Source organism: Engystomops pustulosus, chromosome 1 (assembly GCF_040894005.1).
Source record: "Engystomops pustulosus chromosome 1, aEngPut4.maternal, whole genome shotgun sequence".
NCBI lineage: Eukaryota > Metazoa > Chordata > Amphibia > Anura > Leptodactylidae > Engystomops > Engystomops pustulosus.
In genome coordinates this window covers 213,001,802-213,008,790 of record NC_092411.1, presented here as the reverse complement: position 1 = coordinate 213,008,790, position 6,989 = coordinate 213,001,802, and positions in this window count along the sequence as shown.

The window sequence follows — 6,989 nt, the reverse complement described above, 5'->3', positions numbered from 1 at the left end:
AATACCTGTAAGCTTGGTCCGGCTCTCCTATTGTACGGCGCTGCAGTGTCTGCTAGCTTTATCGGAGGGTTACGATAACGCTAACAGTGTAACACTGCTACATCTGAGGTAACACTAGGAGCTGCTTACTTTAGCTGCTTACTTTTGAGGGTGACGGGGGACTTTAATGACAAGAATGATATGAGGGTCTGGCAGTTCACGTTCTCAAAACACAAATGCTTGTTATTAATATTGGAGCGGCAAGACGATCATCGTGCGACTTCTATTATCATCTAGCTTACTTATCTATGCGCAGTATAGAGGTGGGTAGGGATAGTTTCTGCATAACAATTTCAGCTACTGTAGCTTATATTAAGCCCATCCTCTCGTCCGAGTGCTTTGTCACTCTTGACAACATGAGAACGGGCAGATCTAACCCAACAACCTCCCAATTTTCGCGGCACCATGACTACGGCGTTCAATGCCTCCTATTTAGGACAAGTGCAGATACTGTGGCATTTGAGCTAGAAAAAACGGTTTTATGGCGCAAAACAGCTTTTGCTCGACCTGTCTGCCCCTTGCTCCCACCCTGACTACATGCTGATGTTTTAAGGAATTTGGAATAAAAATAAAGAATTTTAATCCGTCAGTGCCACAATTTTTCCTTCTCCCTATTCAGTATTGCATGGATCAGCCTTGCATGAGGCTGAGCACCACCATTTTTCTGAGTTGCCTCACTCTCCTTGGACTGATACCAGGAGCCTGGTCTTCTGTTTTGGGGAATTAATAAGGATAGTGCACCTTTTTATCTCTGTTTAAAAAATGAAATGAAAAATTGCAGTTTATTGCCAGCACCTAAACTATAATTGTGTTCAACCTTGCGTAATAATTCTTCTTCTTGTAAGATTGTAAGATAATATGATTCAGTCACCAGGCCAAGGCAACCTAACATGCCCTGAGTAGTCTGCCAGCAATTATTTGACCATGTTTTCGTGGTAAAAAGATTTGATAACCAAGTTTCATATTTTTCTGCAGTTTAAGCACTTGGCTTCAAGCACAAAGAACTTGTGAGAGGCCACACTTTTCAGTAAGTGACCAAACATTGACCTAAAAACAATAACTGCTATTGAAACGCGTCAGTTCATTGTCAGCTGCTGTCACGGGGTTGTCTAACTCAAACACATCGCAGCTTATATGAAGCAATGTGTTTGAGTTGGACAACCTCTCATACTGACTTTGTGTTACCTTGTTGTGTGAAAATGGTGGTGCCAATCAGATGTGCCACAGTTATCTCCTTCCTCGGGCAGAACTACAATTTGTATCTGTGGCTTTACACAAGTTCCAGGAAATTGTTTATTATATGAAACTACGGAGGAATATAAATTTAGAGGAGCATTTATAGCTTTTGTTCTGTAGCAGTGCTGTTTTTTGTCATGTCATTTCTGGATGTCAGAAAGAGATAACACAACCTTCTTGATCTTAAGGCTACATGCACACGATGTAAGCCGCCGTACCATAGTACGGCGGGCATACATCGGTGCCGGGGAGTGGAGGAGGAGGAGAGCGCCGCTTACCCCCGCCCCTCCCCATAGGAATACACAGCGCCGTATTCCGTAGAAACATGTTTGCTGCACCGTACTGTTCCCGTATAGCGCTGCGAGGCCACTGAAGTGTATGGGGGAAGTATATACGTTTGTGTGAATGTAGCCTAAGTGAAAGAATTTTGCTATTGAAAATATTGTGATCACTATGGTAGACAGCTCTGAACCTAAAAAAGCCCCACACACATTTCTACCATCATTAGTGGAATACTCCAGTCCTGTTAAACATATATGTAATAGTATATTTCAGGATAATGATATTGATGATCTATTCATAAGATTGGTCATCTCAATCAGATTGATTGGATAGTGGTGCATGGCCCCACTGATCAGCTGACTCTGCGTCAACAGGAATTTCAACAGGAATGATGAAAAATAGCTAAGTAAACCTAGCCTGAGGAACTTACCATCAGAAGTAGATGTGATGGTAGATTCCTCCTACCTACATCTGCCCTAATCATTTTATTTATTTTAAACCCTAATCTAAATTTTTAAACTTTATAAAAGTAATATGTAAATAACCTGCTGGGTCTGACTCCTGTCTCAGGAAAGTGACGAGACACGCCAGCACATCTTTTAACCCCCACGATACTTACAAATTATGCCACTACAACCAATGACAAGGTTGGTGGGGGCCCAATATAAAGCCTTCCCCCTCCCAGTGATACATTTATATATAGCCTCCATGGCCCCCCAGTATCACTTCTATATACACAGCCTCCACCCCCAGAAATACATCTATATACAGCCTCCACCCCCCCCCCCCAGTAATGCATCTGTATACAGCCTTCGCTCCCCTTAGTAATACATCTATATATACAGCCTCTTTCTCCAGTAATACATCTATGTATATAGCCTCCACAGCCACCCCAGTGATACAGCTATATACAGCCTCTACACCCCCAGTAATAAATCTATATACAGCCTCCATCCTCAGTAATACATCTATATACACATCCTCCACTCCCTAGTAATACATCTATACACACAGCCTCCACCCCCAGTAATACATCTATATATACAGCCTCAAATCAAACAAAATTGGTGTCAAACGTTTGTGCTACGTTTGTGCTGGTTTGTGCAGCAAAAATTTTCGTTTGTGCCACTATTATTTTTAAGATATTAATGAAAGTTTCCAGAGGTCATCAGAGGTCAACCAGCCCCCCCCCCCCACATTGCCCAAAGCAAACCAAACTGGTGCTGAACAATTCTGCTACGTTTCTCCTGGTTTGTGCTGCTCAAATTTTTGTTTGTGCTTCTTTTGTTTTGAATAAGTGAACAAAAAAATAAAAGTCAAAAGTTCAAGCTGCCCCCCCACATTAACCGAATCAAACAAAACTGGTATCAAACGTTAGTGCTACGTTTGTGCTGGTTTGTGCAGCAAAGATTTTCGTTTGTGCCGCTATCATTTTTAAGGTATGTTCAGGTGTTTACATAGGTTAAAGGTGTTTAGGATGAACTGGTAAACAACAATCTTAGTGACAGTTCCCTGGTTTGATTACCACAAATTTCTGAATAGCGAAACAAAGAATGTCAAATTGCTAGTTCATTTAGGATACCAAGGGTTCACAATCCATCTTACTGTACTGTATCAATAAAAAAATAAAATATTATTTCACAAAAACCACTCAGGGGAATTGTTTGGCTTGTTTTTTACAGCATGTATAAAACATATTTCTGGAAAAGCCTTCATTGAGACTACCTTGGGTGTGCTTCTTTTGTTTTGAATAAGTGAACAAAAAAATAAAAGTCAAAAGTTCAAGCTGCCCCCCCACATTAACCGAATCAAACAAAACTGGTATCAAACGTTAGTGCTACGTTTGTGCTGGTTTGTGCAGCAAAGATTTTCGTTTGTGCCGCTATCATTTTTAAGGTATGTTCAGGTGTTTACATAGGTTAAAGGTGTTTAGGATGAACTGGTAAACAACAATCTTAGTGACAGTTCCCTGGTTTGATCACCAGGGAGAGCTAGCAAACACATTGGGGCAGATTTATCAAGCTGTCTGGAAGTCAGAATATTACTAGTTGCCCATGGCAACCAATCACAGCTCAGCTTTCATTTTACCAGTGCTCATGAATATTTTAAAGGGGAGCTGTGATTGGTTGCCACAGGCAGCTAGGAATATTCTGAGTTTCAGACAGCTTGTACATTGTAATATCTTAAAAACGATAGCGGCACAAACGAAAATTTTTGCTGCACAAACCAGCACAAACGTAACACAAACCTTTGACACCAATTTTATTTGATTTCAACAAGGTGGGGGGGCCAACTTCACTCAGGTAGCCTCCAGCCCTGCAGAAATACAAATATGTATACACAGTCTCTAACCTCCCAGTAATACATCTATACACATCCTCTACCTCCCCCCAGTAATAGATCTACATACACAGCCTCCAAACCTCAAGTAATACATCTATATACAGCCTCCACCCCCAGTAATACATCTATATACACAGCCTCCACTTCCCAGTAATACATCTGCATCCTCATCTGCTTTCAAGACTCTAATGTCTCGTCACTAACCTGGGACAGGAGTCCCATCTACTCCATAGTAGCTCCATGGAACCCAGTGATGACTGAATGAAGAAGAGGAGCACATCGGAATGTGCACTTGAGCGTCCTTGCAGAGGTAAATGCCATATGGAGTAGCTTTTGCTCCCGGCGCCATGGCAGGCCCCAGTAGCCTCTCCAGGCAATTTACATATTACTTTTATAAAGTTTTAGTTAAGACTATGTCTTACGATTAATAAAATAAAGATTGAGGCAGACATAGGTAGGAGGAATCTACCAACTTATCTACTTCTGATACATTTCTCATGGTAGGTTTCCTTTAAACTGGTTCTGCCAATCTGTGAGCTAAATCATCTTTGCAGCACACTCCATTTGTGGCACATTTAAAAAAAAAAATTACCACAAATTTCTGAATAGCGAAACAAAGAATGTCAAATTGCTAGTTCATTTAGGATACCAAGGGTTCACAATCCATCTTACTGTACTGTATCAATAAAAAAATAAAATATTATTTCACAAAAACCACTCAGGGGAATTGTTTGGCTTGTTTTTTACAGCATGTATAAAACATATTTCTGGAAAAGCCTTCATTGAGACTACCTTGGGTGGGATTTATAAGAAGTGTCTGAGAGCAGAACTGTTCTAGTTGCCCATGGCAACTAATCAGAGATTTCATTCTCCCACAGCTGTTTATAAAATTACAGCTGATCTCTGATTGGTTTCCATGAGCTATAAGACATTTCTGAGAAATCTCCCCTATCATCTTTAAGGCAATCTGTCACCGTCACAATATCTGCGATAGTGGCCCTGGAAACTTGGATGCGTGGCTTATTACATAAAACTGCTCATTCGAATGAGGCCTTAGAGTATAACAATGGAAGAAACTGCAGGCGGGAACTCCAAGCAAAACACTGGGACTTACGTGGCAAACTCTTCTGAGGGGTGGAATGGAATATTTTCCGTTCAGTAATGGACATACAAAAATCTGCGGTGGTGCTAAATCATGTACATCAATCTGGATATTAAACCATAAGAAAGAGAATTGTGGCATCCACCAAGAGGGATGGACGCACTGTGGCAGTGCGGAGTGGACGCCAACAACGAACAGGCAAAGCATATTTGCGCAAAATGACCCATTGCTTGTACATGGTTGGCGTCCTGTCCACACCGTAGCACTGATCTAATAACAATGTTCTGTCAGTGAGTGACACTACTCTCGTTTTTTATTGTTTGATATGAAGCTTAGATAAAACAGATGTGGTCATCAGCATCAAATATATTTTTGTCTCTGAAAATGATCTGATTTTGCTGTGAAAATGATCTGCTGACTTTGTAAAACATTTCACAAACATTGTGAAAGGGAATGACAGAAGCAGCATGTACATAGAGAACTAGATGTAACCAGTTTTTGTTTCCAGGTATTTACCAGCGGGCAAAGACCAAGCGTCTGATAGTGTTAAAGACTTGTGAACACCTTTAGAGTAAGAGGTCAAGGTTCTAGCTGGTAAATAAAATAATGCATATTTACTCCACCGTGCCTTTAAGTGAGTTATACACGTCATGCTAAATCCAGCATTTCCGCCATTTTATTTTTATAAGTGAATAATTATGTAAAGGATTCAAGTATATTTAACTCAATCATACAGTTCATTACTAATACTTTGATACAATATGAGGATTTCCTTTATGCAGGAGAAATTGTAGATTCTATATTCAGTGAAAATTGCACTATTTTCTTTTTGGCCTTTTGGACCATTGTTTGGGTGGTAAAATGGAAAAAAATGATAATTCAAAATATTTTCTCCCATACTTTATTCACAGTACTTGATAATTATTGTGTGGTAACGATGTGATATTTTTTTGATGGGATATTCTTTTTTAGGGTCTGTTATTATACAATATACTGCAATTCAAGTGTATTTCAGTAAATTGGACATACAGGTCGGGGGGGGGGGGGTTATCAGAGCTTCTACCCAGTTTTCTGGGGTATAAGCCCTGAAATAATTGCGATGACTTGAGAACTGCCAGGCATTGCAAATATTTTCCCTGTTATGCCACTGCTACTCCAAGTGGGTGTGGTGGGGGGAGTTGGGATGCTTGGCCGGCAGCAGAGTTCCTTCCCCATGCCTTTGCACATGCTACAGCCAGCCATGTGGCAGCGTGTGATATACCCCCCCCCCCCCATATCAGTATCACCTGCCATGTGCTGATTGCCTCCATGTAAGTCTTCATTCAGTCCCCTCCATGTAAAAACCACCTCTCCCCTCCAAAATACAGTCCCATGTAAAAAACACACACACCTTTCTCCCTTAAAAGGTTCTGTCTGACATTTTCCATGGCTGCCACAAGCAGCCCCTCACCTGGCTACAGTTGGTTCTATAGAAAACTTACTGTAGGTAAGCAGACATGTTTTTTAAATATGAGACAACCCCTTAACCCCAAAAAGTCACCAAAAACAAAAATCGCCTACCCAACATATCAGACCCTCCCCGAATCCTTCCAACATAGTCCCATGTAAAGGCATCCCTCCTTTCCCCCATCCTACTAACATACAGTCCCATGTAAATGCATCCATCCTTTACCCCAGCCCCTAACATGCAGCTCCTTGTAATTACCCCTCCTTGTCCCTTCAGCAACAATAAATGACATCACTATTGTTCATTCCCCCTGCATATCCAGTCCTGTTTCACACATCTTTACTTTTCTCCTCCATGAACTGACCCCTCCCTCCCACAGATGTCTAAAGCTTCTCAGCTACTTGATGATGGTCCTAACCCCTAATTATGATATGCCCTGCCCCCTCAGTGACATCAAACTCACTGCGAGCAACCGACTAAGGCCAAACAGAGATGATCGCAGGACATGTGATGTGGGCATGCGTCCAGCAGCCATCTTCT